The sequence below is a fragment of the Chelonoidis abingdonii genome, chromosome 17 (assembly GCF_003597395.2).
Source record: "Chelonoidis abingdonii isolate Lonesome George chromosome 17, CheloAbing_2.0, whole genome shotgun sequence".
Classification (NCBI taxonomy): domain Eukaryota; kingdom Metazoa; phylum Chordata; order Testudines; family Testudinidae; genus Chelonoidis; species Chelonoidis abingdonii.
The window spans coordinates 10,709,422-10,723,209 of record NC_133785.1 but is presented as its reverse complement, the minus strand read 5'-3'; the positions used below and the strand labels follow the sequence as shown (position 1 = coordinate 10,723,209).

The 13,788-nt window shown below is 46.1% G+C and overlaps 1 protein-coding gene across 5 annotated transcripts in view; it reads right to left on the bottom strand.

The window, feature by feature from the left end:
• PC (pyruvate carboxylase) overlaps positions 1 to 13,788 on the bottom strand; it is a 248,923-nt gene that overhangs the window by 183,701 nt on the left and 51,434 nt on the right. The window contains exon 4 of one of the 5 annotated variants that reach the window (XM_075073286.1): positions 9,422 to 9,624. The exons of the other annotated variants lie outside the window; for them this stretch is intronic. The gene's annotated coding sequence lies outside the window, so the exon portion shown is untranslated. The remainder of the gene's footprint in view (positions 1 to 9,421; positions 9,625 to 13,788) is intronic. 5 annotated transcript variants of the gene reach the window in all.

The following is a 13,788-nucleotide window of genomic DNA, read 5'->3' as shown; positions in this document are numbered from 1 at the left end:
TTGTACAGCACCTAGCGCATCAGGCTCCTAAGCACTACTGTAAGCTATAGGATTCGCAGATAAGAGACCTAAAACCACACTTCTGACACGGATTTCGCTCTGCATCAGAGTTGGTCCTGGGAACTACATTCCCAGCAAAAAAAAAAAAAAAAAAAAAAAAAAAAACCCAACTATAATGAAAAGAATTCTCCCACACCCGAAATTCCATCATTTTTTTTTTTTATTTTTTTTTTTTATTTTGGGCAGCTGAAACCTGAACATTGTTTTTGTCAACCAAACCAATTCGGTTAAAAGCTGAAAACATTTGGGACAAAAACATGACAATGTTCACAAACAGGAACAAATCAGGGGAAGGGGGCTTTGAATCACTGTTTAAAACTGGTTAGCATCTGTTTAACTTTAGGGGGCAAAGCTCTTTGGTTAAGATTCAGAACCCACTGCCTCATCGGTTGATGAGCTGGGAGTATTCGCCATCCCTGCTCTCATTCTTCCCAGAATCCTCAAGCAAAAACAGAAGAACAGACTTTCTAAGATGACAAACAAGCAAAAAGAAACTCTTTCAGGTTTAGCATTATATAGCATTAAAATGGCATAAAAAGCTATTTTGGTTGGTCACTGGGAATGGGCGACGGGATGGATCACTTGATGATTAACTGTTCTGTTCATTCCCTCTGGGGCACCTGGCATTGGCCACTGCCACAGACAGGATACTGGGCTAGATGGACCATTGGTCCGACCCTGTATGGCTATTTTTATGTACAATTCTGGACAAAAAACCCACCTTTTTTGGGGGTAAAATGTTATCAACAAATCATTTTCCATCAAAAAACAAACAAACATACATATGGATGGAAAAATTTTGCGTGGCTCTACTTGGGACTCTTTGAACATGAATGAAAGTGCTGCAGGCACAAACAGCTGTCCAGACACATTAGGGATGGACTGGGACAACTATGGAAAGTTGAGACTTGAGCCATCTGGGAATATTTGCTAACTCATTTTTTCCATCAAAAAACACAAATTAATTGAAATCGAAACAGGGTCAGATTCAACACATTTTCTGGCTCAAAGAATTTTGCAAAGTTGTTCTGAAATTATTGAATTGTGACATTTTCAAACCGGAAGGCTTAGATTTTTCAAATCAAAAAGACTTTCAATTTACTAAAATTTTGAAATGAAGACAAAAAATGTTAAAGAAGAAAAGGTCAAAATCAGAATGAAACCTCTTGGAATTATCTGAATGGTCTGACTGACCCAAACTGATGTTTTTTAATATTCAGTTTGTGAAGTTTTCAAGATTTCAATCTTTTGTCTCAATGTGGGTTGGGAAAATTGTTTCCTGGCCAGCTCCAGTGGAGCTCCTATTTAAAGAAAATACAACCAAAGCAATCCTACACCACATCCCATCCTACAGCTCGATCATGTGATCATGGTGCATGGCACCTTCATAATAGGATCCACCCTCCTTACAGCCACTGTGTCATTACTGGTTTCTAAGCCAGCACCCCTTGAAACTGGCTAGGCGGTTCACACCTCAGAGCTGTTGTTTCAGGCTCTCTGCAAACTCAGCCATTCTTCACAACCGGAACAGCTAGAGACCAAGGCCTTGTCTGCACACACAGTTTTGGCCAAGCTTGCCAAATTTAACACTCAGTTTGATGGAATTTCTTTGTCTGCCTGTAACATGATAACTGGACCACCAAATCCAATCAATTAATTCCCAATTTTTGGGACTATGCTAGGCTGGTATGGGCATGGGAGGACCCTGGAATGCAGGCAAGGGGAAAACGGGGGTCACACACAAGGCCCCTGGCACAGGGGGCACAATGCGGGATCCTGGTCTAAGGGAATAGGGACTGGGGAGTACACAAAGTCTCTGACATGAGGGAAGGGGTGGGGGGTTTAAGGATGCCCGAAAAGAAAGGGGCATGGGAGGGTGGCACCCAGGGAACTTGAATGAGTGGGTGTGTTTGGGGGATGGAAACGGAGGGACACAAGGAGCCCCTGATATGTGCAGTGAGCTCTGCTGACAGAAGCCATGAAGTGTGTCCCCCTCTACTCGTACGGATATACTCCCATTGATTGCAGGGGTGGTTTTGTGACTGATCTAGTACAACCCCTACTGTGGATGCAGTTATACCAATGTAAAGGCGCCCTGGTACCAGTATGGCTCATTCCCTTTTCTGTACAGGCAAGAGCTATACTAATCTAAGAACTTTTATACCAACTGCATCCACAGTTGTACTGCTTCCACTAGACCTGAGTTGTTAAAGGGGTATTTGGTGGGTGTTCTCAAAAGAAAACTGAAATTCATAGATTCTAAGGCCAGAAGGGCGAACTTGGATCATCTAATCTGATCTCCCACAAAACATGGGCCATAAAACAGCGCTGAAATAATTTCTGGTTGAACCAGAGCAGATCTTTCAGAAAAACATCTAATCTTGATTTACAAATTATTAGTGATGGAGAGTCCACCACAGCCCTTCGGAAGTTGTTCCAATAGTTAATTCCCTTCGCTGGTGAACATTTATAACTTATTCTCATGTGAATTTGTCTAGCTTCAGCAACCAGCTATTGGATCCAGTTAGAACTTTGTTGGCTAGAGTGAAGAGCCCATTATCAAATTTCTGATCCCCATCTAGGTATTTAGAGACGGTGATCAAGTCGCCCATCCCCTTAACCTTCTCTTTCCTAAGATAAACAGATTCAGCTCCTGCAGTCTTATCACTGTGAGGAATGTTTTCTGGGATGTCACCTAGCCAGAGCCTCATGCCCCACCACACTTTGGAAAACACACAGAGCTGGTTATTTATCCATGAAATGAATGCTGGGATACACAGACAGACACACCAGTAATAAATTCTCTACTTCCCACCACTCAGACAGAAATAAGGTGAATTGTACTGAGGCATTGGCCGGTAATGCTACAAGGGTCAGATAGAAAACCAAGATTAGTGGAGAACACTGAAGAGAGAGAGATTTCAAAGGTTTTAAGAGATATTTAAAGGGTAGCTAACATCCCCTTGGAAGGACTGGACCTGTGCCATTCCGCTGGGGAGAAAATGCAGCACAGATTAAGATAACGTCTGTGTATTACGGTAACAGAGAGGAGCTAGCTGAGATTGCATGCAGGATGTCATGCAGGATGCTGCACAGACCCTTATGTATCAGAGGGGTAGCCGTGTTAGTCTGGATCTGTAAAAGCAGCAAAGAGTCCTGTGGCACCTTGTAGACTAACAGACGTTTTGGAGCATGAGCTTTCATGGGTGAATACGCACTTTGTCGGATGCACAGACCCTGACCAAGATCAAGGCCCCCACTGTGCCAGGCCCTGCACAGACCTCCCAACCAAGTTTGGGGCCCTGTCAAACGAGGCACTGCATAGATGCATAGTGAGAGATTTACCCTACCCCAAAGAGTTCACAGTCTAAAACGAGGAAGGGGAAACAGACAGAGAGATAGAATAGAACCCAGGAGTTCTGACTGGTAGTCCAGTGCTCTAACCACTAGATCAGGGGTTCTCAAACTGGGTGTCAGGATCCCTGAGGGGGTCGTGAGGTTATTAAGTGGGAGGTCGCCCGCTGTCAGCCTCCACCCCAAACCCCACTTTGCATCCAGCATTTATAATGGTGTTAAATATCTTTAAAAGTTTTTTTTAATTTTTAAGGGGGAGGTTGCACTCAGAGGCTTGCTATTTGAAAGGGATCACCAGTACAAAAATTTGAGAACCACTGCCCTAGATAACACTGCCTCCCATATATCCTTAAGTGTAATCATTTCCCCCTAATGGAATTGTGCAAACACCAGCTAACCCAAATCCTTTGCTCAATTGGATCAAAGCCCCTGAAAGCAAACCATCTTCTTTGAACGGCAACCACATCACATAGAGTTCAATTATTATAAGCAACTGGCTAATACAATCCCCAGGCTATTTTGCAGATTGCAAATGCTCGTTCCACAGCAGAGCAAGGAGCAATGTTTAGGGTTAGGTCATGTCAAACAAATGCTGCCCTGCCTTTAATTCAATCACTGAGTAATCTGATTAGAACCCAAACCATGTGTATTAGAGGGGCAGGGTCAATTTGTAAATCTCATCCATTTCAGGAGCAATGAGTTAAGACACACCAGCCCTCCCCCAATTTTTGCTCTGTTTACAATCCCATTTTCTTGCTTTAAGGCTGATGCTTCTCAAAAGAGCCCGAGGGATTTGGAGACTCAATTCTCATTAAAATTAAATGGAAATCGGACAGTCCAATTCGTTATTCAGCTTTGAAAATCTAAACAGCAATACATCGTTCCCGTGTCTTCATGTGGAACACCAGCATAACCACTGGCAGGGACAGCAGTGAACCATCCATAAGGTGCTGCCAAAGGAAATTAAGCTCTGGCCTGGGTTCTGTCAGCCCAGGTGATCAGAATGCTCCCTTCCAGCCTTTGAAAGGTGTGAATCTGTAATTGAGGGGAAATTACTTTCCTTCTAATCTGCTGACAACAGAAGGCAATAGATTCAGACAAGAGTATGGTGGCTGTGTGCCCCGAAATAACTTCCACAGCTATTGTGATCAATTGCCATCACCTGAGGTTGACGCTATCCTTTCTACTATAGGCTCTGACTGAGATGGGATCCCCTTTGTGCTGGCCTGACACAGGTCCCAGCTGAGATCAGGGCTTCGTTGTGACAAGCGCTGCAAAGACTCTGATTGAGACTGGGACCCCCATGCCCTGTTGTGCTGCATGAGTACACAGTGAGACACAGTCTCTGCCCTCACAAGCTACCCCGGTCTAAAGAAACAAAGTGTGGGAGGGGAAACTGAGGCACAAAAAGGGGAAGGCACTTGCCCAAGCTGACCCAAGAATCCCATGTCTCAGGACAGACAAGAAATTGAGGCAGCGGAACAGAGGCACCAAGAAGAGAAAGGACTTACCCAGGGTCACTTTTGCCAGAAGCTGGAATGGGTGATGATCACCCGTTCTGTTCATTCCCTCTGGCTACGGTTGGAAAACAGGATATCGGGCGAGATGGACCACTGGTCTGACCCAGTATGGCCATTCTTACGTAGGGTCAGTAGAGCTGGGACCAGAACCCGGAGTCCCGAGTTCACTGGATCATACTGTTTCCCAAGTTGTGTTGCTTCCCCCTAGTGGCCACATGGCTTAAGCGCTTCATTCTCAGCAGTGGAACAGACTTGATCACAGATGTCATATTAAAAAGCTAGGCACTACGGGAGGTTCTCCCTAAGGTTTGCCATGAGTTACTGGTGGTTCTCTAAGTTGATCACAAATAAGCCACTGGAGCTATTTGTACTGGGCACTCACTGATAAAGACGCCACGTGTCCACACATAGCAAACAGAGGCACAAGGCATGTTGTACAAGCTTCACTGAAACACTTTGTTTATAGCTATCAGAAGCCAAAGTACACACAGATTTGAAAGGAAGAGATTGTGGTTAAGTGCCCGGCATGGTGGGCCCCCCAATCCTGTCCAGGGCCCAGGCAGCACCTGGCACGACAGGGGCCCTGGTCCATGACTGGGGTTCCTAGACTCTAGCGGAATACAAATAATTATTAGTATTTTAGAAAACATGACATGGTGCCCAGTGGCCTAGGGACCATGATCACCTAAGTACAGCCCTGTCTCAGATGTTTTATAAGCCACTTGAAACAAAACCTTGTGCCCATGCTGGATTGGTAGGGGTGGTGGGATGGGAAGGGGTTTTTACCTTTACACAGATTCTCCTGTAGTCACTAGGATGCTGTCACACCCTGGAACAATATTAATCTCAAACCAGCTCTGCAGCTAATTCCTTTATATTGCTGCATGAGGAGGCAGGAGACCTGCTACATTCCTGACATGCCTGTTGTGTGGCACAAATAAAAGGCTGATCCTTGCACAACAGTCAATATTCCAGGCCCCGCACAAAACGCAGCGTGGTCTAGTGGACAGGACACTGAGCTGGAAGCCTGGACACCTGGGTTCTGTTCCCAGCTCTACTCCTGGCCTTAGGCAAATACCTTCAGTCTGCAGGTTCGCCTGTTGTCTATTCACACCATGAGCTCTTCAGGCCAGAGACTGGCTCTCTCTGTGCAGCACCTGGCACAAAGTAGCCCCAGTCTTGGTTTAATGGCCTTTAGGCACCACTGGAATACAAACTAGAAACAGTTTCCATGCTGTATGTATTCAAATGGGTGCCTCTCAAGATGCATTGCTACAGGCTGTGTTGCAGCGCTAACCCACCCCCACCCCCAATGCTATTGAAACTGCTGCTGACAGCTCTGTACAAAAGATGGCCACTGGTAAACACAGCAGCTTGTGGCACACAGCATTAGCTTCAGACACACAAGAATAGATGGAATGGGCGGTTATTGGCAGTACTGCCTAGAGGCCCTGACCAAGACCAGGGCCTCCACTGTGCCGGGCGCTGCATAAGCTGAGACCAGAGTAAGCTATTCCAGAACAAGGCCATTATGTCTCCTGCGATCTGCAAGGCCCAAACCAAAACAGAACTTGAACTCAATGGGTCAAAGGGCAAAGCATGAATTGTTAGTACAGAAATGTGTTCTCATCTTGTTAGGGACTAAGGTCCTGTCTACCTTGTGGGAACTACCATGGCCTAGCCATGGACTTTTCACACTCTGGAGCACTGTAGCTATGCTGACCCCTGTTTGAAGCATACACAAGGTCTTTAGCATTTCTGGGAAACAGCCCACACCAAATTCCCAAATGGCTGCAGGGGGTTTATATCCTGTCACTGGGTGATCTGGTGAGAATTAGAGAGAGGGGTGGAGCCATCAAGCGCTTGATAGGGTTGTGCAAATGTCGCCATATAGAGACACCAACTACAGAACCAGTTTCTCCTCTCTCAGTTTTCACATCTCAGCTGCTAGAACAGGGCCTCATCCTCCCTGAGTGAACTAACCTCGTTATCTCTAGCTTGCTTGCATATATATACCTGGCCCTGGAAATTTCCACTACATGCACCTGACGAAGTGGGTATTCACCCACGAAAGCTCATGCTCCAAAACGTCTGTTAGTGTATAAGGTGCCACAGGATTCTCTGCTGCTTTTACAGATCCAGACTAACACGGCTACCCCTCTGATACTCTGGGGAGAGGGGGCAATCTCCTCCCCCGCCACCTGTTGAGGTAGGTACCATTCTCCCCCTTATACAGGTGGGGAAAAAGAGGTAGGGAGAGATTAAATGACCTGCCCATGGCCTGTGGCAAAGCAGGGAATTGAAAGAACCCAGGTCTCCCGGGTCAACACCCTAACCATTGCACCCTCCTTCCTCTCCTCAGGACAGATACACCAAGCAAACGTGTAGCCATTCAGGAATAAAACCCCGGAGTCCTGGACTTCAGTCACCAGGCTCAAGTGGCCTTTGTGGATCCATTTGAGACAGATTCTTGTTTGGAGCCCTCTGCTATCAGAAATCTCCTCCTTGTGGGGGTACGTATAGATCAGGATCAAACCACCTCTTAGCTTTGTCTTGGATAAGCTACATAGACTGTGCTCCGTTAGCCTCTGGGTTATTATTATGCTTTAGCTATGCAGGTCAATTTCCCCATGTAGACGAGTCCTCACTCTGTTTTCCAGACCATGGATCACTCTTGCGGGCTCTTCACAGCCTCTCCAATATTCCAGAAAATGTGGACCCCAGAACCAGGCACAGCACCCAGTCCTGGCCTACCCAGCTTGGTTTGTTCCGAATGGTAGTGAAAGAAAAGCACCGATTTACCACTGCAACACACACACAGAGTCCTTCTTAATATCTAAGATGCTATTATCCCCATTGTACAGATGGGCAAACTGAGGCAGACACACGCTAAGTGACCTGACAAAGGTCACACAGGAAATCTGTGGCAGAGCAGGGAACTGAACCCAGGTCAGCCAAGTCCCAGCTGCTGGAACATCCTTCCACTTCAGAAGAACATTTCCAGCTACCAAACACGAGCCAACAAGCAGAAAAAGAGAGTAAAGACAGAAAGGCAGCACATGGAGCAGCAAGTCACTCCCTACTCCCCTCTACAGTTTCCCTTTAGTTAGGCTGACCTGCAGCTTCCTCTAATGACATCTTTCAATGACCTTATACTGCTCTCTTCAGCCCTGCTAAAAATTTGCAAATCATTCGCCCTGGAAATGGCTTCCTAGAAATGCACATTTCTTTAAAGGCCTTGCATGGGCTAAGAAGAGTGCTGGGCTTCACTAACACATGCTAGCTAAGGCCCAGTTACAGCCCATGCTAGAGAAAGAGGTTAGTACTTAGAGCAAGATTTTAGGCGACAACCCGACCAGTCGCACTTGAGATAAAAGGTTTTAACCTTACATCTGCCCAAGAAGAAAGGCTGAGGTTAGGCTGGGTTTAGCTAGCATATCTTACAAAGCAGATCCAAACATGACCTCTTAGCCTAGTCAAGACAAGGTCTTGTCAATGCGTATTTACGGGCCGCTTGTGGGCGAGACAGGTCATGTTTTGCATGCTGCGAAGGCCCAAGCGTCTCCAAAGGAAATCAAAGCATGCTAAGTTCCACACAGCAAGCCCTATACCTCCCGCAGATGCCCCTTACCTCTGCCAAGGCTGCAAACTGACCCAACAGCTGACTTGAACCCGTCTCAGTGTGAGAGACCAAAGGCAATCCGCCTTTGGCTCAGAGGTGCACCAAGCTGGCAGGCTGCACAGTGGCTAGCCTATTACCTGCCTCCTAGGTAATCCCCTCTCGAAGGAGCTGCTTGGAGGCTGTTTGCAGGAATTCCAGGGCTAATGATTTGCAAGTTTTAAGCAGGGGGCTGAAGAGGCCACTGCAGCAGTGAAAGACACCCAAAGATTGCATCAGGCTAGAGGAAGCGCCAAGTCAACCTAGTTACTAGGAAACTATATGAAGGGGAATTCCAACAAATTGTGTGAATTGAAAGCAGATTAACTACTCCAGATTAGCTCCCTGTGTGGACTGCTCTTACTTTGAATTAGTTTTAAACAACTCCAAGTTACTAATAATGAATCAGTCTGATACATCAGCCCCTCCCTGTAGCAATTACAGCAGGAACTCTGCACTGCAGCTGAGAGAGTGGTTCTCAGAGCAGGGAGACTGGCACCAGTTCTGCTCAAGATAACACACTACAAGGAGCAATGTGGCCATGGCAGCACAGGCAGTGGCCTGGGCTAGCAACCTGAGTACAAATCGCCCGACCCCTTGGGTACCTACTTGGGTGGCTAACCTGAGCTGTCACCCTGGCCATGTGGCTACTTTTAGCACAGCTAGTCCATGACTGTCTACCCACGCCAGGAAGCACACTCCCAGCCACAGAGCAAACAAATAAATGTGTTAGTCTCTAAGGCGCCACAAGTACTCCTGTTCTTTTTACAAACTCTCAGTGAGTCAGGCCAGTCTGATACTAATTGACTAGTTACAAGCTAATAGTTACCTTTATCTCCTGTTGACAGATTGTATTTTTCAACCATGGCTGATTATACCTAGCAGGTCACTCACTGTATTTTTCTAACATCTGCCTTTTTTTTTTTTCCTCTTCTTGTCTATTCCTCCTGCTTCTGTGAAGTCTCTCTAGAAGGATCCCTCACCCTGCCACTCGTCTCCTCTAGACCTCTCTCTTTCTATCCATCTTCGTTCCTATAACAGAAAGACATAATGGTTTTTTTGTCATTTCATTTAACATGTGGTTGGGATGACCCATTTGTACTCCCTTCCTATTTGCATCACTACAACTGATTGGGGGGAAAAAATGACATTTTCCCCTCAAGGAACTTCGGACAAGAAAGTCTTTACATAGTTTCACAGATTCTCAGGCCAGGAGCAACCATTAGATCAACCACTCTGACCTCCTGCATACCACAGGCCATTTATTTTCACCCTGATACCCTTGGGGGCAGGGGAAAATCTGGGCTACCTAGGTGAAGTTCCGAAACAATTCAAAATAAACGTGTGTGTGTCAACTCCCATTTTTGTTTGTTTTGAAAAAGACCACCATTATTTAGAAACGTGGCCACCCTTCAGAATCTTTGGTCAGGTTCTTTGATTATCAACCAGATCCAAAATAAGTAATGTAGGATGTAGCATCTTAATGCTGAATTGTAACTTTGTCTTAATAAAAAGTTACGCAGACAAACATTTTAAGTTCACATGAAAAAAAATCTTGTTTCTAGTCACCATTTTGATTACAGCATCATTTCAATTTTGGGGAGTTTTCAGCAAAAAAAAAACCAAAACATTTTAAGTGAAAATTATTTTCTCTACTTGACATTTTAACCGGATAGTGTCATTTTGTCTTGGGAGGATTTTTAATGGAAAAATAAGATGACATTTTAAGTCAAAATTTGTGCTATAAATCAGTTTGTTGCAGAGTTGCAGCTGCTGGGTTTTGTTTTTTTGGGGCTGTTTCTTTGTTGGTGTTTTGGTTTCAACCATAATGACATTTTCCATCAAAAACCTTCTTTCTAATCAACATTTCGATTAAAGTGTCATTTCAGGGGTTTGTGATTTTTAAAAACAAACACACCTATATGGAATTTAAGTCAAAACAAAACAACAATTCTCATTTCAATGGAAGTGTAACATTTTCATTTGCTTTTAATTAACGTTTTTAAAAAACAAAGTGAGATTTTAAGGCAAAACTAATGTTTTTTTCTTTTCAAACCTGGACTTGTTTGGTTTCCCCTGCGGGGAATTTAATTTCATTTCTCATTCAATTTGACATTTCCTGTGAAAAGTGTCCAGTTTCGATTGTGCAGCAAAAAAGCTTTCCACAGGAAAAGATTCGGATTAACTCTCTTTCTGGCTCCTGGTAATGCAGTGTGATTCTTTGTCTCCCTCTAGTGGCCAATGTATGTATAGAGGCTAGAGCCTCCGAGCTAATGGACCTGGTTCTTTGACTATGTGGTTCTTAACTATTTCCAGACTGCAAGTCCTTTTTTGCATGCCAGGGGCCCATCCAGTCAGGACTCTCTCCTTTTAGAGGGCACAACCCACAGGTTTCGAATCTATACTTTAAAATCCAACTCATGCTTTAAGATGCAGTGGTCCCAGGTTCACTCAACCCGAGGCATTGTTACGAGTTTTCTTTCTTTCTTCTGTGTAACCATCACCCCCAAAGAATGGGCAGCCCCCCTCCCTCGTCACTTTCAGCGGGGTTGTACAGGCCCTGTCTGTCCCTGTAATAAGAAGTTGGTGAACTATTCTGATGCAGGAGCTAGAATAGACTCCAGCTCACCATGCCACAGCTGAATGGTGCAGAGAAACTTCAGTGCTCAGACCAGCACAGCTGACACCAATGCATCCCTTCATATCATTTTCAAGAGTAGACTGTCCCTTTAAATTCACAGCAGTTGTAACTTAGGTTCCTCATGCTCTCATTCTCCTCTAGGGGCCAGGCTCCCTGGCCAGACTACCACCGCCACCCCCATGATGCCCCATGGCCATGGACTCTCATGATATACTGCCTCCCCTCTCCAAGAGGGGGAACGATGGTACATCACGGGAGATGTAGTCTGACCAGAGTGCTCAGCCTATAGAGGAGAACTGGAACATGAGACATGTGAACTACAGCTCCCATGAGGCACTATGTCAGTATTTCAATAGAGATTTTCAGTCTTAGAATTTTCACCCCAAAAAGGAGAATTTCCCACAAGCCCACCATCCCCCTTGCCAGTTTTCTAGTCTCTTCGCTGGCTCAAGGTACAGGCATGCATTAGAAGCATTGGATCAAGCTAAGCATGGCTCTGCTGAGCTTAGAAGGGCATGAGAAAGGACGCAGTTACCCTAGTGAGAGCACAAGTTGCACTGCTGGATGGCTGTATTAAATGGGCCAAGCTTTTCTGCCCTGTAAACTGGGTGAGGAGTCACTAATCTACCCCTGGGCCCTGAAGAAAATTAAAGGGGGGTAACTTTTGACCTTTGCTGAGTGGATCAAACACAGCGGGTGGCTTGAACCTGATCTTTCGCAGTTTGCTGTTGCTGAGATTCCCTGCTGGCCAGACACTTTCACCTAGCTGTCCTCTGCAATTGCACCCAAGCAGGGGAGGGGCTACGAGCAGGCACTACATTTTTTTGTTAGCTAAAATCCTAGTACTACATGTGTTTCTATCTTAGATATTTATATAAGGGTCCCTCAGCTAAGCCCACTGTAATTTTACATATGCTCCCCCTCCCCACCAGCCTCCCCTCGTGAGGCAGGGAGGTGTTGTTATCCCATTTTTACACACTGCAAAACCAAGGCACAGAAAGACTATAGGCTTGTCTACACCACAAATGCTTTACCAGTGTCGTGGAGTCACCAGGCCAACGCTCTGGAACTACTCCATACGAAGCCAGTCAGGACTCTGAGGGACCCTCCTCTCTCTGAGCACATTGTCTCCAGGGCAAGAAGCTTACACAGCTTCGACCTTCCTGGGTCTGACCTCGGAGCATTCAGTATCCCCTTCCTCTCAGTGTGCTTCCTGCAGCAAGTCTGCCCAGGCAGGGCTCCTAGGGTGACCAGACTGGGGGGGACTGTTTTGTTTTTTTCTCTGCTCTGCTGGCAGGACTCCCACCCCTCCCCCCATGTGTTCCAATATTTTCTTCATCCCATCTGGTCACCCTAGGGGCTCCTAGGGAAGCCAGAGGGCCCTGCATCCCAACTCAGCAGTGATTCTCAGCCAGCATGTAGAACAGGAAGGTTAATTAGTTGACAGGAACACAGCGTAGAACAGAGCTCGGCTATCACAGAAATCAGTGACTTTCAGTCAAGTCCATCTTGGGGAGTCCTGGGCCAGACAGTCTGGACTCCCCCTCTTTCAGTCCCCCAAGCAGACTGCCAACTTCCAGCGATTGGACCTCCGACACACCCCTTGCGCCTCCTCCTCCTCTTTGTCCTGCTGCCTGGGCAAAAGGTGTCACCTGGTCACATCCCCTCCTGGGTTTCGGGTTACAAAGGGCACCACTATAACATATGTGCAGACCGCTGGGCAGCCTCACCTGCCTCGAAGGCCTCAGCAAAAATCACACACCCAATTCCCACCACTGAAATACTGGTGCAGTACACAGGGAAACGAAGGTACACACAATATTAGTATAGGACAGTAAGACTCACATGCGAGGAATAAAACCCCACTTCAGCACAACCAGCATAGTTACTCCAGAATCGCTAGCCAGCAAAGCCCTGTCATGGAGATGTAGCGTAAGCTGACAGGAGTTCTTCCACTGGCACAGTAACGCCACCTCCCGGGATGTTATCTATGCCAACAGAGGCCCTCTTCTGCCAGTATAGTTGTGTCTGCCCCGGAGGTTTGCCAGCCTCGCTCCTAGCTGATATAACTATGCCAGCAGAGCTTAGTAGCGTAGACTAACCCCACGTGACTTGCCCACACACAAAAGCTGGACCTCTGTACCGGTACAGTTAAACCAGTACAATCCTCCAGCTCCAGTATGTGGACTCAGTTTACCAATATGAAAGTGCTTATAACGGTACAGCTCACGTCAGTATGGGAAGGGAAGCAAGCCACCTTTATACCACTCTCTAGAGTCCACAGTTGTGGGGGAGGTGTTAATATTAGGGATGTAAAATGTTAAACGGTTAACCAGTCAACTGGTAAGCATTAGGGTTACTGTTAACCAACCTTAACAGTTAACCCCCTGCACGCCAGCCAGAGGAACCCCAGCCCTGGCCACCCTGCGCCAGCTGGAGCGACCTCGGTTAACCAGCTAAACGATAAAATTATAGCATTTAAACACTTAACTGTGTAAACGATATTTACATCCCTAGGTTAATATTGCTTTGCCTAGAGACTGATGCAGAGGTGA